At 52.1% G+C, this 24,881-nt stretch overlaps 3 protein-coding genes and 3 pseudogenes across 4 annotated transcripts in view; all 6 read left to right on the top strand.

The window, feature by feature from the left end:
• Positions 1 to 24,881, top strand: part of RAB8A (RAB8A, member RAS oncogene family) — a 405,903-nt gene that overhangs the window by 272,691 nt on the left and 108,331 nt on the right. The window lies entirely within an intron of this gene.
• Positions 1,961 to 2,918, top strand: LOC126942308 (olfactory receptor 10H3-like; annotated as a pseudogene).
• On the top strand, positions 11,473 to 16,899 carry LOC126943315 (uncharacterized; annotated as a pseudogene).
• Positions 13,573 to 24,881, top strand: part of FAM32A (family with sequence similarity 32 member A) — a 182,885-nt gene continuing 171,576 nt past the window's right edge. Inside the window, exon 1 of the mRNA XM_050769866.1 lies at positions 13,573 to 13,576. The gene's annotated coding sequence lies outside the window, so the exon portion shown is untranslated. The remainder of the gene's footprint in view (positions 13,577 to 24,881) is intronic.
• On the top strand, positions 16,870 to 23,372 carry LOC126942350 (uncharacterized; annotated as a pseudogene). Its single transcript, XR_007721538.1, has 3 exons — positions 16,870 to 19,463; positions 20,041 to 20,214; positions 21,414 to 23,372. The product of XR_007721538.1 is annotated as an uncharacterized LOC126942350 (transcript).
• Positions 23,401 to 24,881, top strand: part of AP1M1 (adaptor related protein complex 1 subunit mu 1) — a 212,477-nt gene continuing 210,996 nt past the window's right edge. Inside the window, exon 1 of the mRNA XM_050769691.1 lies at positions 23,401 to 23,404. The gene's annotated coding sequence lies outside the window, so the exon portion shown is untranslated. The remainder of the gene's footprint in view (positions 23,405 to 24,881) is intronic.

Here is a 24,881-nt window from a genome sequence, read left to right as displayed (position 1 = left end):
GGGTTCATGCCATTCTCCTGCCTCAGCCTCCCGAGTAGCTGGGACTACAGGCGCCCGCCACCTCGCCCAACTAGTTTTTTGTATTTTTTAGTAAAGACGGGGTTTCACCCTGTTAGCCAGGATGGTCTCGATCTCCTGACCTCGTGATCCGCCCATCTCGGCCTCCCAAAGCGCTGGGATTACAGGCTTGAGCCACCGCGCCCGGCCTACAATGTTCTTTTAAATGCTATAAATATTAATCTCTGTCCTTTAGTGTGTGTGGTTTAAACATTTTAGCATGCATCAAGAAACTAAACAATTTTCTTCATAACCGAAATAACCAGATTGCACTCTTAAAAAACAATTAGTTGGGCGTGGTGGCTCATGCCTATAATCCCAGCACTTTGGGAGGATGAGATAAGAAGATCACTTGAGGTCAGGAGTTCGAGACTAGTGTGGGCAAGAATGTGAGGCCCTGTTTCTATGGGAAAAGAAAATTTAATTAGACAGGTGAGGTGACACACACCTGTAGTCCCAGCTATTTAGGAGGCTGAGGCAGAGGATTGCTTGAGCCCAGGAGTTCCAGGATGCAGTGAATCATGATCCTACTCTAACCTGGCAGACAGAGTAAGTCTTGTCTCTAAATAATTAGTAATTAGATCAATAATAATGCTTTGATATTACTCATAACTAATCATTCATTCATACTATAATCAAAATGTTCTCTATTGCCTTAAAAATACTTACAACTGGTTATGTAAATCAATATTCAACTAGTCCCCTATTTTGCATCCAGTTTGTTATGTCCTCGAATCTCTCCTTTGAATGAGGCTTTATCCATGAGGGCAGACAAATTGTTCTATGGAATTATCCACCTTACGAATTTTTCTGAAAGCTTCCTCACAGTGTCATTTAGCTTATTCCTCCATCTTCTGTACAATGATTATTCTTTTTGACTAGTGGGCATCTTTTCAATCTGGTACCTGCAGGCTTTTAATATTATCCCATTACTTAGTGAAGGTTTCATTTCACACTGGTACAAGATGTCCAAGGCTTTCTTCCATGTCCAGACCACAGATCTGCCATGTCTCAAGGAACTCTGGCTCCCTGGAGTAGCATATGGTATTAGAGACATTATGATCACTGTTTCCTTAAATTCCACCTTTTATTATTATTAAGATTGCAACCTCAGCTTTCATTTGGTGCATATTTGTCTGATATGTATGTATCCAGCCTTTTCTTTTCAAATTTTCTGTTCAATTTTTTTAGAATAGAAAATGTACTTTGTTCAAACATGATGGCATAAACAAGTACCAATAAAACAGTATTAAAATAAATGTGGCCGGGCGCGGTGGCTCAAGCCTGTAATCCCAGAATTGGGAGGCCGAGACGGGTGGAAATGTAGGAGATCCATTGGATAACATGAAATACAAAAAACTAGCCGGCATAAAGCTACTCGGGAGTACCAAATAAAAGGCGGAGCTTGCAGTAGCTGAGAAACAGAGCGAGACTCCTTCTCAAAAAAAAAAAAATAAATAAATAAATAAATAAATGTAAATAGGTTAAATAAACAATTAAAAGACAAATATTCCCAGGGAAAAAAATTTAAACCTCAAGATCAAAATACATGTCTTCTGGAACTGGCACATTATCAATAGAATCTGACCTTGATCATCTACGCCTGTCTCTAATGGCTCCAAGTATTGAACCTTTTCTTTATGTTAGTCAGTGTTAATAGAAACCCAATTAGTATCCAAAATCTGACTTGATCATCTAATATATTGATCTCATTTGATCTTTGTCATATTGCTGAATGTTAAGAACTATTATTATTTATTCCATTTTACAGATGAGGAAAGTGAGACGCAGAAAATTCTGCCAGTTGTTGAATAGCATAGAGCTGTTGAGCTGCCATTTGGTCTGTGCTAGAGTCTATGTTTTAACCACTGTCACTTAATTTTGTTTCTGATCTCACCAGATACAGTATCCATGCCTGGTCAGAACTACAGCACCATGTCTGAATTTATCCTCTTTGGCTTCCCAGCCTTCCCCCAGCAGCTCCTGCCCGTCTTGTTCCTGCTATACCTCCTGATGTTCCTGTTCTCATTGCTGGGCAACCTTCTCATCATGGCCACAATCTGGATTGAACACAGATCCACACACCCATGTACCTCTTCTTGTGTGCCCTCTCCATCTCTGAGAGTCTGTTCACTGTCGCCATCACCCCTCGCATGCTGGCTGATCTGCTCTCCACCCATCGTTCCATCACCTTTGTGTCTTGTGCCGGTCAGATGTTCTTCTCCTTCATGTTTGGCTTCACTCACTCCTTCCTTCTCATGGTCATGGACTATGATCGCTACGTGGCCATCTGCCACCCACTGCATTACAACGTGCTCATGAGCCCCCGTGACTGTGCCCGTCTTGTGGCCTGGACCTGGGCTGGTGGCTCAGTCATGGGGATGATGGTGACAATGATAGTTTTCCACCTCACTTTCTGTGGGTTTAACGTGATCCACCATTTTGTCTGTCATGTGCTTTCCCTCTTGAAGTTGGCCTGTGGGAACAAGACATCATCTGTCATCATGGGTGTGATGCTGGTGTGTGTCACAGCCCTGATAGGCTGTTTATTCCTCATCATCCTCTCCTATGTCTTCATTGTGGCTGCCATCTTGAGGATTCCCTCTGCTGAGGGCCGGCACAAGACTTTCTCCACATGTGTATCCCACCTCACTGTGGTGGTCGTGCACTATAGTTTTGCCTCCCTTATCTACCTCAAGCCCAAGGGCCTCCATTCTATGTACAGTGACGCCTTGATGGCCACCACCTATACTGTCTTCACCCCCTTCCTTAGCCCAATCATTTTTAGCCTAAGGAACAAGGAGCTGAAGAATGCCATAAATAAAAACTTTTACAGAAAATTCTGTACTCTAAGCTCCTGAGCGCCAGTTTGGTGGTGATAAAATATAACCGAAGGGTTGAGGATAATAATGTATATTTCCATAGGGCTGTTGTAAGGGTTCAGGTATGTGAAAATATGTGTTTGATACATACTAGCTATTGTTTTCCCTTCCCTTTTTGCGTAGGCTTGTGTGATCATAATCTCTTGTTTATGAGCCACTGTGATTATCTTTATCCCATTATCTGTGCCTAGTAATGTATATTCTGTCCATGGACAGGTGGGGATCATCACGTGGATGTGTCTGGGCACTTGTGAACATAGTTCTTCTTGAATGGACAGGCAAAAAAGATTTTATTTTCCCCTAGTGTAAGAAAAAGCAAGAATAACATGATAGTCATAAATGCCAGCCAGCACTGAGCTTTTTCTATGCATTGGCACTCTGTCCAGTGTTTTATAAATATTATCCTTTTAATTAGAAGAAATGTACAAAGGAAAATAAACTATTTGCCTCAGATAAACTGATCTCTTATTTAAAGTTCCTCACTGTCTTTGGGAGAGATATACCCTAAGTTTGCGTGTGGATATTAGTATGTTGAGTTGAGTGAAGGATGTCAGAATGCAATAGTGTAGAGAGGGCAAGGAGAGAGAGAGAGAGAGAGAGAGAGAGAGAGAGACAGAGACAGAGACAGAGACAGAAGAAAGAAAGAGAGATACACAGACAGAAGAAAGAGCAAAAGACAGAGAGAGAGAGGGAGAGAGAGAAAGCAGGTGTCAAGTAAAAAGGGAGTTCTTTAAATTTTTTTATCTGTCCAGAAAATGTAATAACTAAGAATATGGGGCAAAATAGAAAAAAGGAGGTTGGAAATAGGGCTTTAATATGTCCAAATAATAGGGCTGTAATATATCCTAATAAGATAGCCACGTGTATCTTCCAAGCATTTTTGACACAGTTGCTCCGCAATCTCAATGGGTCATTCTAGGATATGTACTCCCTTGCCTCCAATGGATGCATCAGTTTTCTGGTTTTCTGATTCTGGCCATTGGTTCCACCAGCTGAGGAATGAATATTATTTTTACAGTGTGACTGCTCTTCTAATGCTACTCATAGTGTCCTCACCTGTGCTTCCTGCTGGTGCTGGAATGTGAAGGTCAACACTGAAAGAGATTTCATTCTAGAAAAGCAGAGATTATGGCCTTAAAAAGTCAAAGGGTGACATGGTTGGGAGAATTTTTATCCTGTTTATGCTATAAAATTCCTAACAAAAACACACTACCCTTTGCCTTATCCTGCATACTCTGGACAACACTTGCATGTGTGGTTATCATCAATGAAGCACCATGGCAACCAGTGAGAGACCCTCTGGGAATATGGTCACAGATGATGAAGTGACATAGTTGATGATGGAAATGGCATTAAATGCGTCCTATGAAACTGCTACAGAAGCAGAACTTTCTATACAAATAAATCAAAATTTTTTCCAAGAGCCAAGGTGTTGTGAGTGTTAACCAATTTGTTACCTTTTTCTTCTACTTTCTTTTGACTAGTGTTGCTATGGTATATCTTTCTCCATCCATTTACTTTTCACTTTATATATGCCTTTATATTTACAGTGATTTTCTTGTTCAAAAAAAAAACCACTTATATCTGAGTCTTATTTTTTTACCCACTCTGACAATCTCTGTATTTTATTTGATGTATTTTAATTAATAATTAATTAAATCATTTCTTACTATTTCTTACTATAGTCACTCTGTTATGCTAGCAACTACTAGGTCTTATTCATTCATTCCTACTATTTTTTAGTACCCATTAACCATTCCCACTCCCCACCGGAAGCCCCAACTACCCTTAACAGCCTCTGGTAACGATTCTTCTACTTTCTATCTTTGTGAGTTCAATTGTTTTAATTCTTAGCTTCCACAAATAAGTGAAAACATGCAAAGTTTGTCTTTCTGTGTCTGGCTTATTTTATTTAATATATTGTCCTCAAGTTCCATCCATGTGGTTACAAATGACAGAATCTCATTCTTTTTATCACTGAATAGTACTCCATCATGTATACGTACCACATCTTCTTTATCCATTCAACTGTTGATGGACACTTTGATTGCTTCCAAATCTTGGCTATTGTGAATAGTCCTGGAATAAACATAGGATGGCAGGTATCTCTTTGATATACTGATATCTTTTCTTTGGGGTAGATACCTAGCAGTGGGATTACCAGATGGTATGGTAGCTGTATTCTTCGTTTTTTGAGGAATCTCCAAACTGTTCTCCATGGTGATGGTACTAACTTACATCCCCAACAACAGTGTACCGGGGTTTCCTTTTCTCCTCATCCTCACCAGCATGTGTTATTTCCTATCTTTTGGATAGAAGCCATTTTTAATGGGGTGAGATGATTTCTAATTGTAGTTTTGATTTTCATTTATCTGCTAAATCAATGATGTTCAGGATATTTTAATATGTTTATTTGCTTTTTCTGTGTCATCTTCTGACTAATGACTGTTTGTATCTTTCGCCACTTTAAAAAATGTATTTTGTGTGTGTGTGTGTGTATGGTATGTGTATATATTTATGGGGCACTTGAGAAATTTGATACAGGAATGCAATAAATAATAATCATACCATGCAAAATGGGGTACCCACCCCCTCAAGTTTGTATCCTTTGCGTTAAAATCAATCCTGTTACACTCTTGTAGTTATTTTAAAATGTACAATTAAATTATTATTGAATATAGTCACCCTGTTGTGCTATCAAACACCAAATGTTATTCATTCTAACTACTTTTTGTACTCATTAACCATCCCTCTTGCTTCCCCCAATCACCCATCACTACCCTTCCCAACCTCTGGCAACCTCATGAGTTCAACTATTTTGATTTTTAGATCCCACAAACATTTGAGAACATGTGATGTTTGCCTTTCTGTGCCTGGCTTGCCAAAACCAACGGGATACAGTGAGAGCAGCAATAAGAGGAATGTTTATAGCTCTCACTGTATCCCATAGGTTTTGGTATATTGGGATTCCATTATCATTTGCTTAATAAAATTTTTCAATTTCCTTCTCAGTTTCTTTGTGGACCAACTGGTCATTCTGGAGCATTTTGTTTAATTCCCATGTGTTTGTAGAGTTTCCAAATTTTCTCTTATTATTGCTTAGGCCACTGTGATCGGAGAAGATACTTGATTTTATTTCAGGTTTTTGAATGTTTTCAGACATGTTTTGTGATCAAGCATCTGGTGTTTCCTTGAGAATGATCTATGTGCTAAGGAAAAGAATGTATATTCTGCAGCCATTGGAGGAAATGTCCTGTAAATATCAGTTAGGTCCAAAAGACAATAACCTTCTTGTCTCTTTTTTGTCTTGGCATCTATATTGTATGATATAAATACAGCCACTCCTGTTCTTTTTAAACTTCTATTGACATGAAGTGTCTTTTTCTATCCCATCATTTTTGGACTATGTATGTTTTTACAGGTGAAATGTGCTTCCTGAAGGTAACAAATCATTGGGTCTTTTTTTTTTTTGTAATCCACGGAGCCACTCTACGTCTTTTGATTGAAGAGTCTAGTTTATTTACATTCCATGCTATGGTTGATAAGTAAGGACTATCTTGGAAAGGCTTTATTTCTCCTTCATCTTCGAAGAACATTTTCACTGAATTTACTATTCTAGGGTAAAAGATTCAGCACTTTAAATATGTTGTGTCTCTCTCTTCTGGCCTGTAAAGTTTCCACTGAAAAGTCCACTGGCCAGATGTGTTGAAGCTCTATTTTATGTTGTTTCTTTTCCCTTGCAGCTTTCAGGATCCTTTCTTCATCCTTAACCTTTTAGAGTTTGCTTATTAAATGCCTTGTGGTAGTCTACTTTGGGTTAAATGTGCTGGGTGTTCTGTTACCTTGTTGTACTTGGATATTGATATCTTTCTTTAGGTCTGGGAAGTTCTGTGTTATTACCCCTTTGAGTAAACATTCTACCTCGCTCTCTCTACCTTCTCTCTCTCTCTCCCTCTACCTTCTCTTTAAGATCAATAACTCTTAGATTTGCCCTTTTGAGGCTGTTTTCTAGATCCTGTAGGCATGCTTCATTTTTTAATTTTTTTGTGTGTGTCCTCTGGCTGTGCATTTTCAAACAGTCTTTCTTCAAGCTCACTAATTCTTTCTTGTCCTTGATCAATTCTTCTACTAAAAGACTCGTGTATTCTTCAGTGTGTCGATTGCATTTTTCAATGCCAGAATTTCTGCTTGATTCTTTTCAATTATTTCAGTCTCTTTGTTAAATTTATCTAATAGAAATGTGAATTCTTTTTCTGTGTTATCTTGAATTTCTTTGAGTTTTCTGAAAACAGCTATTTTGAATTCTCTGCTGAAAGGTCACGTATCTCTGTATCTCCAGGATTGGTGCCTGGTGACTTATTTCGTTCCTTTGGTGAGGTCACGTTTTCCTGGATGGTCTTGATGCTTCTGGATATTCATCTGTGTCTGGTCATTGAAGAATTAGGTGTTTGTTGTAATCTTCTCAGTCTGGGTTTATTTGTACCCATCTTTCTTAGGAAGGCTTCCAGATATTCAGAGACTTAGGTGTTGTAAAACATGCTGTATCTGCATTGGGGGCACCCCAAGCTCAATAACACTGTGGTTCTTGCAGACTCATAAAGGTACCACCTTGATGGTCTCGGATAACATTTGAAGGAATCCTCTGGATTACCAGACAGAGAATTTTTTCCCCTTACTTTCTCAGAAACAAACATAGCTGCTCTCTCTCTGTTCTAAGCCTCCAGGAGTTGGGGATGCACTGACATAAGCACCTCTGTGCTTGACCTGGTCAATGGGGATGTGTTCTGTGGGGACTATGTCAGCAGAGGCCTGGTTGTCAGGGTGTGGTCAGCTAATGCGGGGCCACTGAAAGATTTCCCAATGGGGCCTACTCAGTGGGGCCCTGGTCACTGGAGGCCTGGTTGTAAGGGGCACTGTTGGCAGTGACCTTGTCATTGAGCTCCTGGCCAGTTGGGACCAGTCAGCAGGGTTTGGGTCAGTGGGGCCTGGTCAGTGGGCCTGTGGTACTGCAGGCCTGGTCTGTGGGGCCATGTCATTGTGGCCTGGTCAGTGGGGCCCTGGCAGTGTGGACCTGGTCATCAGAAGCCTAGTCAGTGGGGGCCTACGCACGGGGGTGTTGGTCAATGAGGGCGTAGTCATTGTGGTCAGCTTAATGGGATCCATTCAATGAGGGTCAGGTCATGGAAGATCTGGTCAGTGGAGTTTGGTTAGCAGGGGACTGTTCAGTGGGGATTGGACCAGTGGGGCCTGGTCAGCAGGGGGCCGGCAGTTCCTGGCGCCTGGTCAGTGAGGTCCAGCAGTTGGGGCCTGGTCAATTGTAGGGTCCAGCCCTACGGGGCTTAGTGGGTGTTCTCCCCATGTGCGGAGACGAAAGATTGTTAAGAAATAAAGACACAAGACAAAGGGATAAAGAGAAAACAGCTGGGCCCAGGGGACCACTATCACCAAGACGCAGAGACCAGTAGTGGCCCCGAACGGCTGGGCACGCTGATATTTATTGCAGACAAGACAAGGGGGGCAGGGTAAGGAGGGTGAATCTTCTAAGTGATTGACAAGGTGAAGCGAGTCACGTGATCACAGGACAGGGGGCTCTTCCCTCTTAGGCAGCCGAAGCAGAGAGAGAGAAGGCAGCATACATAAGCGTTTTCTTCTACACACTTATAAGAAAGATCAAAGACTTTAAGATTTTCACTATTCCTTCTACCGCTGTCTACTACAAACTTCAAAGAGGAACCAGGAGTACGGGAGGAACATGAAAGTGGACAAGGAGCGTGACCGCTGAAGCACAGCGCCACGGGGAGGGGTTTAGGCCTCCGGATGACTGCGGGCGGGCCTGGATAATATCCAGCCTCCCACAAGAAGCTGGTGGAGCAGAGTGTTCCCTGACTCCTCTAAGGAAAGGAGACTCCGTTTCCCGGTCTGCTAAGTAACGGGTGTCTTCCCAGACACTGGCATTACCACTTGACCAAGGAGCCCTCAAGCAGCCCTTATGCGGGCGTGACAGACGGCTCACTTCTTGCCTTCTAGGTCACTTCTCACAATGTCCCTTCAGCACCTGACCCTCTACCCACCGGTTATTCGTAGGTTATATTATTAATGCAACAGAGTAATATTAAAAACTAATGATTAATAATATTTATAATAATAATTGATAGGCCGGGTGCGGTGGCTCACGCCTGTAATCCCAGCACTTTGGGAAGCCGAGGCAGGCGCATCACGAGGTCAGGAGATCGAGACCATCCTGGCTAACACAGTGAAACCCCGTCTCTACTAAAAAAAAAATACAAAAAATTAGCCGGGCGTGGTGGTGCGCGCCTGTAGTCCCAGCTACTCGGAGGCTGAGGCAGGAGAATGGTGTGAACCTGGGAGGCGGAGCTTGCAGTGAGCCCAGATTGTGCCACTGCACTCCAGCCTGGGCGACAGAGCGAGACTCCGTCTCAAAAAATAATACTAATAATAATGATTGATAATTGTCCATGATTATCTGTATATCTAATTTGTATTATGACTATTCTTATTCTAACTATTTTCTTTGTTATATTGAAACAGTTTGTGCCTTCAGTCTCTTGCCTCAGCACCTGGGTAATCCTCCGCCCAGTCGACAGGGGTCTGCAGCTGGGGCAAGGTCAGTGGGGATCTGATCAGTGAGACCCAGTGAGATTTCACTGACTGCCTAGGTCCCAGTAGTTGGGGCCTGTTTGGCGGGGGTCTGGCAGTTGGGGCCTCGTTGGTGGGGATCTCATAGTTGGGGTCTGGCCCACGGCTGGTCCCATAGTTGGGGCCTGGTGAGCAGAGATCTGGCAGTTGCAGCCTCATCCATGGGGGTCTGGCAGTTGGGGCCTGGTCAGTGGGGTCTCACAGCTGGGGCCTGGTTGGAGGGGGTCCAGCAGTTGGGGCCCAGGGATATGACAGCTGGGGGCTATTTAGCAGGGATGCAGCAGTTGGGGCCTGGTCGGTGGGGTCTGGCGGTTGGGGCCTGGTCAGTGAGGATCAGATCAGTGTGGTCTAGTCAGTGAGGTCTGGACGCTGGGCCTTAATTAGCGTGGGTCTCACAGTTGGGGCCTGGTCAGCAGGAGTCTACTAGTTGGGGCCTGGTTGGTGGAATCCGGCAGTTGGGACGTGGTTGGCGGGGGTCCAACAGTTGGGGCCTGGTCAAAGGGGATCCAGCAGTTGGAACCTGGTCAGCAGGGCTCCGGCAGTTGGGGCCTGGTCATTGGGGTCTGGCATTTGGGGCCTGGTCAGCGGGGGTCCAGAAGCTGGGGCCTAGTCAGTGAGGTGTGGAAGTTGGGGTCTGGTAAGTGGGAACCCAGCAGTTGGGGCCTAGACAGAGGGGATCCAGCAGTAGGGGGCTGGTCAGCAGGGATCTCATAAGAAGAGGCCCGGTTAGCAAGGGTCTGGCAGTTGGGGCTCAGTCAGGAGGGGTCCAGGAGTTGAGGCCCAGTCAGTGGGGTCTGGCAGTTTGGGCTTGATGAGTGCAGTCCAGCAGTTGTTAGGGCCTGGTCAGTGGGGGTCCAGTAGTTGGGACCTGGTCAGTGGGGTCCACCATTTGGGGCCTGGTTGGCAGGGGTCCCATAGTTGGGGACTGGTCAGCAGGGGTCCAGCCTTTGGGGCCCAGTCAGTGGGGTTCAGCTTTTGGGGCCTGGCCAGCAGGGGTCCAGCAGTTGGGACCCAGTCAGTGGGGTCTGGCAGTTGGCGCCCGGTCAATGTAGTCCAGCAGTTGTTAGGGCCTGGTCAGTGGGGGTCTGATAGCTGGGGCCTGTTCAGCTGGGATCTGATTAGTGAGATTTATTTGGTAGGGTCCATCAGTTGGGGCCTAGTCAGTGAGGGCCTTGTCATTTTGTGGCCTTGTCATTGTGGCCTTTGTCAGTGGTGTCTGGTGAGCCAGGGCCTGGTCTGTGGGGCCCAGTCAGCAGGACCTGGTCAGTCTACAGCTGGTCAGTGGGACCTGGTCATTGTAGGGGTGGTCAGCTAGGACCTGTTCAGTGGGAGCTTAACCATTGGAGGCCTGGTCAGTAGGCCCTGGCCAGTGGGATCCTGGGTGATCTCAGGCCAGGGGTTTGTCCTTGAAGCCTCCTTGATTGCCTCCATCTGTGGGGTGGGGAGTGAGTCACAGCACCCCAGTGGGCTTCTGGGAGGAGGAGGTGAGAAGGTGCATTGGATCTAGCCCTGCCACACAGACCTGGCACTTTACACACTACCCAAGTCACCCCGAGGGGGGAGCCTGCCTCCTGCCCTCGGCCCTATGCCCCTGCCCCATCTGCATCCCGAGGACCACCCAGCATGGAAAGGGCAGAGGCTGGGGAGCACCTGTGGGTGCTCTGATGCTGGCCACAGGCCCAGGGGTGACAATGACAGGGATCCAGGAGCACATGTGACTGGAGCAGCCAGGCCGAGCTGAAGGAGAGACACACGTGCACCCTCACATACACAGACAAACAGCACGCATACATGCTAACCACTCAGGGGGCGGAGGACGCTGACTCTGGGCCCTGCTGAGCCAGGCAGGGCCCCGTCTGATAGGAGCTGTGAACCCATGATGCTGTCGCTGTGCCAAGGGCCGCCAACCTACCTCCGTGCCATGGAGCAGTTGGAGACACAGTGGTGCTGTAAGTGGTTGTGCACCTAGAACTCTTTTCTGGGTGAGAGGCACATCTCAGCACCGCTGCTTGATCAGACTCAGGAAAGTGTGACCTGCTCTCTTCTCCCCTGCTGACTTGGGGACAGTCACAACCAGGTGGGTGGCAGCTACCCGAGAAGGGTCATCCCTGAGCACTCAGCGGGTGCCCGTTCTATGCTGACCATGTAGACAGTTGTCCCCTTCATCCTCACGGCAACTCCACGGGGGGTGGAGAGGTGCTATCCCCAAGTGTACCCGCTGAACAGGTGAGATGCCAGAGGTCAGAGGGGCAGTAACTGGCTCAGAGACCCAGAAGTGGCCCTGGGCCATGCTCTCAGCCCTGCCCTGTGCCATGCTAAACTCAAGCCTTGACCTCTGTGACCTCCCTGTTCTGGACTGCATGTCTGCCTGGGGTTTCTGACCCCAGTGGGGCTGAGCCTCGCCCTGGAAGAGCCCTCATGATGGAGCCCCTGTGGGTGGGGTGGAGGGTGGTCCTCCGTCCAAGTCTGCGCTCTAAGGTAGGTCTGAGATCGCCGGGTCTGGGGCTCTTCCCCACGTGGCCTTTTCTCTCTCTGGTCCCCTAGAGGCCTCACCCTTTCTTTGCCCTGACTGTTCATGGGAGGGGTCCCTCTGGGGTTCTCCAGAACCAAGTCCCCAGAGTTCTCTCATTCTTTCTTGGTGACCCGGAAACACAAGGCCCCTTCCTGTAATGACAGCTGAGAATTGTGGGATCCACGATCCCTCCAGCTGAGGCATCTCCGTGAGCACATAGGCTGCTTTGGCCCAAACCAAGCACCCTCCTGTTTGGCTGGTATTACTCTTGACGCAGCTTCACTGACCAGAGGGAGTGGAGATGGGGGTGACATGGAGCAGTCACAAGGTGTCTTGTTCCCTATAGGAAAGTGGGCCTCTTGGTGGTCCCTGAGCGATCCGGGAGGGGGAGCATATGGAGCTCTCTGGTCCCTGACCCCAGTCTGCCTCCAGGTGCCCAGGATAGCACATCAGGGGCCCCTCACCCTCGGCAGGTGGATGCAGTTCATCCTGTGTGTGCCTGTCTCGGGGCGATTGGCGACAGCAGGCCCTTGTGTCCAGGTCCCCCTGTTCTCAAGTCCTCAGGAAGGAGTCCACCTCTGTTCAGGGGCAGAGACTCCAGAGACCCCAGCAGGCGTGGGGCCACTGGGTCTGGCCCCTTTTCACCCAGGGCAGTGGTGGCATGGGGCTCAGCCGGCCGGCAGGGTCTCAGAGCCCCCAGGAGCGGTCCAGGTGTTCTCTGAAGCAGTCAGGTGCAGCGTAGCCTTTGGGCGATGTTGTCTCGCAGGATGGACATGGAGGAAGACGCAGCTACTCTACTTGCGCAGGAGCAGGGGCATCATCGCCCAGCGTGAGCAGGTACAGGTCGGGCTGCTCCCTTGAGGGAGGCGGGGCCTCGTCTCTCCCACTGTGCCCTGGTAGGAGGGTCCTGGGCTCCCCTGGGAAGCAGGGCGGGAGCGGGTTGCCCATGCGTTTGCACCTCCACAGCCCTTCACCTCAACCCCCTCACTCTGGACCCCTCTGGGTCCCAGGGACGCTGACAGGGCCCAAGGATGTGGAAAGCTTACAAAGTGACCGATTGCCTCAGGATTATGCAGTGAGTCCTCTGTCCCTGCTGCCCGACCACCACCAAACTCACCTCAGGGGATAAATTTTGTTTTTAGAAAAGTCTCTCGAGGCAGGACACATCTTCCCGGCTTGGTCCAGCCTCCTTCCCGGTGTAGGAACTCCAGCTGGCTACCCTGCCGGTGGTGGGCGGCAGGCCAGAGCTGCGAGGCTCATCTAGGGATCTTGGGGGAGCAGGTGGGGATGGAAACGTTCTCAGCAGAACGGTCTCAAAGACAGTATGAGAGTAGAGGGCAACCTGTGGGTCTGGTCCTGTCCCCTTGGGCTCTGCCCCAGTGAGACCCACAGGTGTGGCCACAGGGCATGGGGGTGCCTGGCCCAGCCTGTGGGCAGTTGTCCAGCAGGTCTCTGAGGACTCAGGGGGCCCAACTGAGCCACCCTATGGGGAGGGGCGTGGGGGGCAGTGAGGGCTGTGGCCCTGGGAGGGCGGAGGGGAAGACGGGCAGGGTGTCAGCCAGGGCAGGTCAGGGTGAGGCTAGGGATGAGCTTGCAGCTGAAGGCAACCTGCCTTGGTGCTGAGAGGGGGCCTGGGTCCTGGGAAGGGGAGCCCAGCCTGGAGCCTGCCCCTCAGGGGTCACAGGATAGAGAGAGGGAGGAGCCTGGGGGAGGCTGGGTGGGGACGATCCCACGGGAAGTGCCACTTCTGGGACGCACCTGAATGGAGCCAGCCTAGGATGGAGCTGATGGCCTGGGGTGAACAACACATGGTGGGGCCGGGGGTAGCGGCTCACCTGGGACTCCTTAGCAGAGGGGGCTCGGTCAGTCCCCAGGGCTCTGCATGGCCCTCCGGAGACCCTGGCTCCCCGCTGGATCCATCAGCCCAAAGGCAGAGGGAGGATCAGGAAGGCCGAGTCGGGGCAGGCAGGACGGCGGGGGAACAGCCAGGGGCCTAGTGTGTGGCTGCCACAGTGGCTCAGAGGAGGGCAAGGACCGATGGATGGATGATAGCCCCGAGAGCCAGCTGAGGCTGGAGACGGGGCTGTGGGGCCATCCCGGCCGCCTGTGGAGCCCTCACTCACCCTCGTCACCTCTGGCATCTCCCCCACGGCACTTAGCAGCCCAGTGAGAGAGCGGTCGAGGCAGGCGTGTGGATGGATCCAGGGCCCTCGCTCAAGGGTTCTGACAAATGAGGGTGGAAGAAGGGCCAGGCTGTCCACAAAGACAGTCTCTGGGCTGGACAGGACGGGCAAAGTCAAGGAACAGGCAGAGTCTGCAGCCGGGGTGCAGGGAGAGGCAGGTGTACACTGGAAAGTCAGGCCCCACAAGAGCCCTTGCGGGCGTCAAGTGGGACAGGGCCCAGGTGCACCCTCCGTGCCCTGAGCAGGCCTCGGACCAGTGATGTGGTCACTCCTTCGGGAACTGCTGTTGGGGCCTGACCACCCACCCTGGGTCACACCCATCCCGCCTCAGGCCTGGACTTTCTCAGCTCCTGCAGAGGATGCTGCCTAGCCCAGGAGGGGCAGCCCCGTCGTGCAACCCAAGCCTCGCCCTCCACAAGCCCCAAGCAGCCCCCATTGGGTGGGCCCTACGTTCCCTCTTCTCCCAGGCCCCAACCCCTCCCAGGCACCAGCTGGCAGGGAAGCACCCGTCCTCCCTTCCCTGTGCGTCCCCTGGACTGAGACCTGGGGCGGGGGTGGGGGACACGGCTGGTTCTTCCCTGGGGCCCACGAGGGGAGGAGGAGGACAGCTCCCGGCCCGGCAGAGGTCCTCAGCTCTGCCTGGGTTGCCTTACAGTGAGACGTAGCTGCTACCCATCAGTGCCCTGGAAGTAAAGGTAAGAGCCTGACCCTGCCGTGTGAGAGGCTGGTCCAGGGACAGGGAGACTCGGTGGGTGGTCAGCAGCCCGTGGACCCAGGCGGTGATGAGTGGGAGTGACAGGCTGTCCCTGGGAGGGGTGGCAGTTCCTGCGGGACCTGACTTCAAGACTCTGTCCCCGTGGTGGTTTGACCAAACCCCAAACTGAGAACCACAGTCGTGGCTGAGCAGTCACTGCCCACTTGTGCCAAGACCCCACCTGGATGTTGGAACCCCACCAACGCCCGGGGTGCCTGTGGCCTGAGGACGGCATGTCCCAAGTCATGAGGCCAGGACACCGGGGCCCATTCAGTCAGAGGGTCTCAGTTCCCCAGGGCCGGCCCTTTCCTGGCTCCTTCCATTTTGATCCTGTCGGGGCCCTGGAGCCCAGGACCCAGCATCCCAGGGGCATCCCGGCAGCTCCGCTAACTTCATCTTGTTTGACAGAGAAGACGTCAGGAGATGAGAGACAGAGAAAAATGGCTCCAGGTGCTTCTCGACTGGCAGTGATATAGGAGTGGCAAGGAGGTGACATGGGGAGGGAAGGGCCCCGTGACCACTTTCTACAGAGTCAGGGGGACGGGCTCCCATGACTGTGTCCTGGCACTGCCAGCCTCTCAGAGGATGGACACCACACTGGGACACCAGCTTTCCTGTTCTTCCCTGCAAACCTCATCTTGCCAGGAGAGAGTCTGATGCCAGGGCCTGGGTCAGTCCTAGCTCAGGGGTAGGGACACCCCCTGGTGACCCGAAGGAAGGAATAGGTCAAGATCAGAGTTCATGACCAGGCGTAGTAGCTCACGCCTGTAATCCCAGCACTTTGGGAGGCCAAGACGGGCGGATCCCCCGAGGTCAGGAGTTCAAGACCAGCCTGGCCAACATGGTGAAACCCCGTCTATACTAAAAATACAAAACTAAGCCGGCTGTGGTAGCAGGCTCCTGTAATCCCAGCTACTCAAAAGGCTGAGGTAGGAGACCCACTTAAACTCAGGAGGCAGAGGTTGCAGTGAGCCGAGATCGTGCCACCGCACTCCAGCCTGGGTATAAAGTGAGACTTGATCTCAAAAAAAATAAATAAATAAAAATAAAAAGATCAGAGTTCATGACCCTGAGTGCTTCTTCATTCTTTGAATCATGGGAGGAGAGACCCAGTCCTAGGTAGACCCCACCTCTCCCAAGGAACTGAGGAGCCAAAGGCTGGAGATATCCGGAATCCTCAGGGTCCTGTCCTCCCCAGGGTCACCCCATGTCTCACTGGAGCGTTCCTCTGTCCATAGCTGTCTGTCGGGGTCTACAAGGGAATCCGTCTGCAGATGTGGGGCCAAGTGTGGTCACTCTTGCTGAATGTCGAGAAAGTGAAGGCTGAGAACCTGGGAAAATGCCAGGTACCACACTTCCACACTCAGCCAGAGCCGGACAAACAGGCCAGGCCATGTCGGGAGCCCAGGCCTCCAGATGGAGGATCAGATGCACGTCCTGGGCACAGACGGTGACGCCGGCACCACAGGTGAGCTGGGCTCCAGCGACCCTCCTGGTGACCCTTTGGCTTGTTGGAAAACAGGCCAAAGAAGGAGCTTTCTGCAGAAGGAAGCCTGCCTTCCCGCCTGCCTGCCTTCCTTCCTTTCTTCCTTCTTTCCTTCCTTCCTTTCTTCCTTCCTTCCTTCCAGAAGCATGGACTGTGGATGACAGCCGTGTGGGGCAGCGCGTCTTCAGTCTGTCTGGAGGCTGCTTCCTCCTCTTGACCCTGCCCTGCAGGTCATGAAGAACAAGGGCAAGAGGTCCCCTGGGAACTTCCACCAGATGTGGAGGTTGGAGGGTCCCTGGGAAGATGGGGTGATCCAGAGGCATGGGGGCTTCCCCAGAGCAGAGGCAGGAGTCACCCTGGAAGAGTGACAGACTGGCCAAGCGCTCTCCTGGCCCAGGAGGCATGCAGCACCGTGGACTCAGTGCCTCTTGGGCTCCAAGCCCTGTGCCTGGCTGGGACACATGGGGCCAGAATCCAGGCGGCTCCCAAGGAGATGGACAGCAGCAAACAAAATCATGCGGAATGGTGGAAAGTGCTCTGTGTGCCTCTGGGGACCAGGGTAGGGACCCACAAGAGGACGGCAGGATGAGGGGGCTCAGGAGCCTTCCCAAGCAACACTGGCAACACCGAGCACCGGGAGGATGTGGAGCCCCAGGGACCCTCGTCCCTGCCAGGTGGGAATGGGACAGGGCACAGCCACTTTGGAAGCCCGTTGGGCGGCTGCTCATGAAGCTCAGTGGACTCGTACCACACATCCCAGAAGAGTCTCGGAGATTGACCCCAGTGATTTGAAAACTGGCGTCCACGTAAAACCCGCGTGCCACGTTCACAGCTTGATTCATCATCACTCGTAGCCGGAGGCCACCAAGAAAACCTTCGACGTGGGATTAGGGGAGGAAGGGGGCATCTGCCCTTCGAACAAAACACCACTCAGTGAGAAAAGGGAGCAAAACCCTGACGCCCGTAGCAATGTGGGTGAATCTTAGACGCATTTCGCTGAGGGAAAGAAGCCAGGCCTAACAGTCGACCACTGTAGGATTCCAACTCACGGGCCATTCTGGAAAAGGCTAAACCATAGGGATGGATAACAGATCAGGATGGCCAAGGGCTGATGGAGTGGGAGAGATCGGCTGCAGAGGGGACACCCTGGGGACTTGGAGGACGAAGGAGCTGCTCTGGGAGGTGCTGGAGTGGTGGGTGGGAGACTCGGCACCCTGGTTCAGAAACGTGGGACTGCGTATCCCAAAGACTGAGCTTTCACTCTGTGCTAAAAAGGGGAGAAAAATAATCAACCAGAGTGATTGCACACCTGAGATATTTGCATTTCACTGAAAGAGGATTTGACCCAGAAATTTCCCAAAATAATCAGATGCCCTGAAAAGGTCACTGCTTATTCGGTGGATCATCTCAACCTTGAGTTGGATTTGTCATCGGGGCTTGTAGACAAAATGAAACAGCATCTGCCTGAAGCAAAACAATCTTTTCTCTCTTTCCTAAGCAGCAGGATTTCTTTCAGGTCCCGGTGGCATATTCTGCATCTAACCCCGTGAGTATTCCCAGGCAACGAGATTCCCGGGCCACACTCCCATATTCACAGGCATAGGCATCTCGGGTGGGGCGTGTCATTGTTTCTTTAAAATTCAGCATTTGCGGCCAGGCGCGGTGGCTCATGCCTGTAATCCCAGCACTTTGAGAGGCCAAGGCACGCAGGTCACCTGAGGTCAGAATTTCGAGGCCAGCCTGGCCACCATGGTGAAACCCCATCTCTACTAAAAATACAAAAATTAGCTGGGCGTAGTGGTGCGCACCTGTATTCCCAGCTACTCGGGAGGCTGAGGCAGGAGAATTGCTTGAACCCGGGAGGCAGAGATTGCAGTGAGCCGAGATCACGCCACTGCAATCCAGCCTGGGCGACAGAGCAAGACTCTGTCTCAAAAAAAAAAAAAAAAAAAATCAGCATTTGCGACCCACCAAGACACAGTAGTTGGGACTCAAGCTCGCTACTGGCTTGGACATCCAAGCAGGAGGAGAAGGGTCTCAAAGGTGTCAAAGTAAGATGGAAAGAGGTCAAGGCCCAGACCCCTGGTCTGACCTGAGCCTGACCACCATTTCACAGAGCAAGTAATGACGCCCTCCTCCCAGACTTGCCCCAAAGCCCCCCAGAGCTTGGCGGTGTCCCCGGACGGTCGTCCCAGGAAACATTTTGAACAAGTTGCTGAAGTGCCTGATGGACGCGGCTCTTGTCATGAAATGAGTTTGGATCCGAGAAGCCCTCTTCTCATCAAAAAATGGGCCGGGGCCCAATTTCCCCTCCACCCAAACCCCGTCAGAGCCCTTCCAGGCGGCGGACGGCTCCGCGTGTTGGGAGGATCTCTGATTTCGAGATGGGTCGGGGGCTTCTCAGGATTCTGCAGCCCAAATTGTGCCAGCCCACGAGGAGCACGTGTTATGAACGTCATTCCCAAAGATCCTCGGCACTTGGTGAACGGACAGTCCCCTCGGCTCCTTCCCAGAGGCCCTGGGTCCCATAGGCCAGGGGTAGAGAGGCGGCTCGAGCCCCTGGTGAGGCTGGCAAGAGGCTGAGTCCCAGCCAGGGACATGGAGCTCTCCATGGCTCCGGAGCTGAGTTTCCTTCTCCTGCCCTGGAGCAGGCAGAGGCACTCTACCCGGGCTGAGCTTCGGCTGAGCAAGGCTAAGGGAAGTGTGTCCTGGGGGTCTGTGCAGGGGGCAGGTGTCAGGGGTGCCCCAGCCACCCCCTGGTATTCTGTCTCTCAGGGAAGGGTCTGCAGAGGGGCCTGGAATAGGGAGGTTTGGGGGCAGGCCCAGGGGCCCCAAGGACCTCTGTTGCTCCCATTAGGACAAGGATGAGCTGTGTACCCAGAATTCCACGTTTACGCTGACTCCTCCAGTGCCTCATCAATGAAGTAAGCAGGTACATTCATACATCAATGAAGTAAGCAGGGAGCCCCCAGCCCAGGGACCCTCCTGCCCCACACTGCCTGGATCCCCCAGCCCAGGGATCTGCCTCCCCAGGAGGAACGGGCTCACCCCGACCTGGCAGGAGGCACAGGCATGTCCCTGCGGGGCACACGAGCCAGGCAATGCCCCAGAGGGAGCATCCCACAGCAGAGGCCGGGGCTCAGCCCAGCCTCATGGGCAGACAGGGCCAGGACTCAACTTGGGAGAGCCCAGGGAAGCCCCAAGCCCGTGGGGAGCCTCTCCTTCCAGGAGCCACATCCCCACTGAAATGAGTCTCCCACATGAGGAGCTACAGGACCTCTTCTGATCCAGCCTCACAGGGGAGTGGGGTGGGGGATCTCATCCCATGGGGAGGGGTCCCTGGTGCTCCAGGGCACTGAAACCCCAATGGGCCCTGCCCAAGCCACCAGCCCCCAGCTAAGAAGGGCCAGGTCCTCCCACGCCTGTTGTCTCCAAAGACTCCCTTTGGGCTTGCCAGGCAGCTACGTTCTGGAGGGCTAGCGTGTCCTAACGGCACACAACTTCCAAAGTTGACAGAGTCAAGTCCTGGCGTGCCCAAGGCTATCCAGGGGAATACGCGGGACAGACAGAACCCTCAGACCGTCCCCATGACCATCTGCTCCAGTCTGAGGGGCAGGACACCATGAGACCTCTCAGACACAGAGCCCACCCTCGACATGACCCGGATGAAAGGCAGGAGTGTGGTGAGCCCCTCCCTGCCCGCGCCTCCCCCTGGCCGTGGCCTCCTATGCACAGCTGGACCCCAGGGGTGGCCTGAAAAGGACCCAGCACTGCCCAGTGGGAGGGGGCCATGGTGGAAACAGCGTGTGAACACCAACCTCTCCCAGGGACCCCTCCCGGCCTGATGCCCACCCTGCCCCTAAAGCATCTCATGAAGCTCTCCCAGTCCACCCTCAGGGAGCTCACCCAGGACCAGTTCTTCTGGGCCTGGGCCCTGGAGGATGCCATGGCGTTCAGGTGCCTTCATGTCTCCATGGGGTTACTGACGAGGAGGTGGTGGGTCCTGCTACCTCCAGGTGGGCCCCAGTAGCAGGTCCCCTCCCAAGTCACCCTCTGGGGCAGTCAATCGTGGAGAGGGCCTGGGCCCCTACAGCCTCACTACCTGGGCCTTCCTCCTGCACTTCTGAAGGCTTCTGGAGGCCAGGCAGGGTGGTTCACGCCTGTAATCCCAACACTTTGGGAGGCCGAGATGGGCAGATCACTTGAGGTCAGGAGTTCAAGACCAGCCTGGCCAACATGGTAAAACCCCATCTCTACTAAAAATACAAAAAAAGGCTGGGCGCGGTGGCTCATGCCTGTAATCCCAGCACTTTGGGAGGCCGAGACGGGCGGATCACGAGGTCAGGAGATCGAGACCATCCTGGCTAACACGGTGAAACCCCGTCTCTACTAAAAAATACAAAAAACTAGCTGGGCGAGGTGGTGGGCGCCTGTAGTCCCAGCTACTCGGGAGGCTGAGCCAGGAGAATGGCGGGAACCCGGGAGGCAGAGCTTGCAGTGAGCTGAGATCCGGCCACTGCACTCCAGCCTGGGCGACAGAGCGAGACTCCGTCTCAAAAAAAAAAAAATTAAAAAAAAAAAAAAAAAATTAGCTGGACATGGTGGCGGGCACCTGCTACCCAAGCTACTTGGAAGGCTGAGGCAGGAGAATCTCTTGAACCCGGGAGGCGGAGGTTGCAGTGAGCCGAGATCACACCATTGCACCCCAGCCTGGGCAACAAGAGTGAAACTCCGTCCAAAAAAAAAAAAAAGAAGCTTCCAGAAATGAGCCCGCATGTCCTCAGGGCAGGTGCTGAGCGCGTGTGTGCTGGACGTGCTGCAGATCAGGCGGGGGGACCAGGCGAAAGACTCTTCCGAGCCCCACCATTGCCACCTTCCACAGTGTCCTGCTTTGCCCTCGAAGGTCCCTGCAGAGGACCCATCTGTGCGAGCCCACAGCCCTACCTGCAGCATCCACAGCCTCAGAGCAGCGGGGGCTGCTTACCCCTGAACCCCCGCCAAGAGCATCAGGACAACAAACCTTGAGCCTTGGAGACAAGAGAATCAGTATGCCTGGCCCAGGAAGGATTCGAGGAGAGGACACGCGCAAGAGCCCTGGCCCAGAGCCAGAACCAAGAGTCCAGCCAGGTGTGGAAATGGTCCAGTCCTGGCATGGAGTGGATGGCCCCGGAGGGCAGAGGGGACCCCATGCCTGGGGCCATCCATCTCGCCCACTATAGAGACAGGCCCCCGAGTGAGGTGGCAAGGGGGCCAGGTGACAGCAAAGGCCCCTCCCATCTAAGTTCTGAATCAGGGCTGCATCTCAGCCAGCACAGCCCTGGGGTGAGAGAGAGAGGCAAGAAGACTTGAGCCAGCCCAAACCCTCGGGGGCCGGCCTAGGAGCAACCTGAGGTGCCCCGACGGCTCCCCCGCCACAGCCCACACACAACTGTCACTCCAGGATCGGATACCTGCAGGAGTGTCCGCAGCATCAGACTCAAGGAGCCACACAGGGACCCCAGGGACTCCAAAGACCCAGGTCTGGGGGGGCCCGGCCCTGTGAGGACCTAATGGGCTCGGTGGAGAAGCGGACCACACATGTCTGCTTTCCTTTCGGCGAAACTGGAGCTAGAGTCCCTGACACCCAGGCCTCTGCAAGCATCTCCCAATGTCAAGTCCTTCTGCAAGGGAGATGAGCTGGCCTACCCCAGGCTGTCCAGCTCCAGCAGGCTTGCAGGCGGCCCCTCCAGAACAAAAGCCTGGTCCTCCGCCACCCTGCCCCCGTCCCCCAGGCTGTCCCTGAGCCCGAGGCCCAGAGCCAGAGACACAAGAGGACATCTGTAGAGCCCAAGGGAGCAGATTGTTCTCTTGGGACCCCGGGGGGATCAGGGTGTGGCCAGGCTGTCCCCAACTCAGGACAGACCATGGGCTGCCCCAGGGTACCTCCTCTGGAACTTCCTGCCCAAGCTTCGCCATGGACCTGGACGTCAGGGGCCTGTGGTTCAACTTTGAATAGGGATTCTGGACCTTGCGCGGGTGCCCAAGACAACCCCAGAATCGTGGGTGGGACCCAGTGGGACACGCCCAGCAAGCCCATCAGGGCCCTGAAACCCGGCCTTGCCGGGCACTGTGATAATAACCAAGAGGCAAGTCCAGAGACATCCACTTTGCCCAATGGCACCTGCATCCGACTTCTCAGTAGGCAGTGACTGGCATGGTGTGGGGGCAGCTGGGGCAGCACCTGGCCAGCTGCCCCGTAGCCCCAGATGGTTCCAGTGCCTCTGGACCTCTTTTTCTACTTTCTACGGGGAAACCTGCTCCCTCAGAGGCTGCCAGAGGGAAGAGTGAGCAAGGCATTCCTGCAGCTCAGACCAGCCAGCGGCATGTCCTGTGGCCTCTGACTCAACCTATGAGACAGAGCTCTGATCCCAGGGCACACTTCCCAGGACATGGGGCCCAGCCTCAACCGGAGCCCTGTGAAGGGAGGGGCACCAGGATGACCATATGGGGGACCGTGGTACTGCACACCTGGGCACTGTACTTTTCATTGGAGAATCCAGGCAAGATCTTGAAGCAGGTGCATGAGGTCCTGAGCCTGTGCAGCAAACAGCACTCATCTGGGGCTGGCACGAAGGGGTCTACAGAGCCACGGCCACTGCTGCCTCCTCCCAGCCCCATCTGTGCAGTGCAAGTGATCCACATCCGCTCCTAAGCCCAGTCCAGCAAGCAGCAGCCCGGGCCCCCCAGCCCGCCAGGCCGATGTGCTGCCCAGAGGCTTCGAGGCCCTGCCCGCTGTGCCTCCCACCACCTGGAAGCTGCCTCCTGACACCTGCCAGCCACTGCCACAGCCGCAACAGGTGCCACGGCCAGTGCAGGCTTTCCAGACAGTGGGGGCGCCCAGCAGCGGTCGCCTCAGCAGCTCTGTGGTGGCAGCCAGGCCAACCAGGGCAGCAACTATGACTAGGATGATGCGTGAGCAAACAGCTCCACACTGGTGGACAGGCTGGGTGCGCGCCCGGCCCTCAAAGGCTCGCTGGGCCTGTACCATCATTGTAAATTTGAGATCATGAGATTATACCATTTGCCTTCTTGCTTTTTGAAGTACGAGTATTTTTATGCACACTTGGTAGACCTAAAAATCCATGAAGGGTCTCAAAGAAGCTGGCTGGATGGAGCCTGCTGTGGATGCCTTTTTACTTTCATAGACCAGGGTGATTTACATTCCACCTGTAGTCTGTTTGCAAACTCTCACAGAGCAGCCTTGCAGCTTTGTGCCTTTAGACTCTTGGTTTTGCGTTTCTCCCCGCTCCCTTCTTCCAGTAAGCCGCAACTTTTCTGATTGAAAGGGTGCAAGGCTAACATACGGAATGACTAACTCAGGATCACATACTGGCAGTGAGAGGGGCGGGAGGAGCAGCTGCCATCAATTGGCACGGCCAAGTGGATGATAGGATGGATGCTGGCGCATGCGGAAGAGGCAGACGCAATGCTCATCTCTGATACGATGTCTATTCCCTTAGAGGCAGCTGTAGCATCGCCTCGTCAAGCAAGTGTCTTGAAACTCAGTTTGAAGATTTCAGCAAACGTATCTTACAGCGAGGAGAAGAGGGAGTCAGTCCATCAGGATTTAAAATATTGAGGCAGTGACAACACACACCCGGCTTCAGTTCTTAGGAGAGTTTTGGTTTTGTTTTTTTTTTTTTTTTTTTTGGAGACGATTTTTTTAATGGATCTACACTGCTAACTGAGACTCGGTTGAGATTCACTGGTTTACTTAAAAACTTCTCAGGGACATCTATAAATTTCAGTGTCATATGTCATTAAAACAGGTGTGGGTGGATCTGTTGGTTGCAATAATTTCTACTATTTCAAATACTGAAGGCAAGCATAATTGGTTTATACTGTATTTCAAATAAAAGTATGACTGATAAGTCCCCCAGGACATTAAACCTTAAAAGTCATTTTTAAGCTCTTATTATTGTAAGAGAAATACAAATGACTGGAAAATGCCACAGAGATTAGAAAGCTGCTTAATTGAAAGAGCAGGAAGGGATTCTGGCTTGTAATGCCAAATTTTCCACGTTTTTATAGTTACTGAGCTAAACCATATGGTTATTGACACTTTCTAAATCTGTCACTGAAAGGTTAAAGTATCTGCTGTTTTTGTGAAGTCGAACTTAACGCTGCCTCAGAAATCCCTGGGTACCGAAATGGTCACACAGAGCTAAGGAAGTCAGTTTGAAATGCCAGTGAGTCAAAATGATTAAAGAGGCCAGGCGCGGTGGCTCATGCTTGTAATCCCAGGACTTTGGGAGGCTGAGATAGCGGACTGCTTGAGTCCAGGAGTTTGAGACCAACCAGTGCGACATGG

This window comes from Macaca thibetana, chromosome 19 (genome assembly GCF_024542745.1).
Source record: "Macaca thibetana thibetana isolate TM-01 chromosome 19, ASM2454274v1, whole genome shotgun sequence".
Lineage (NCBI taxonomy): Eukaryota > Metazoa > Chordata > Mammalia > Primates > Cercopithecidae > Macaca > Macaca thibetana.
This window is presented reverse-complemented; position numbering and strand designations above follow the sequence as displayed.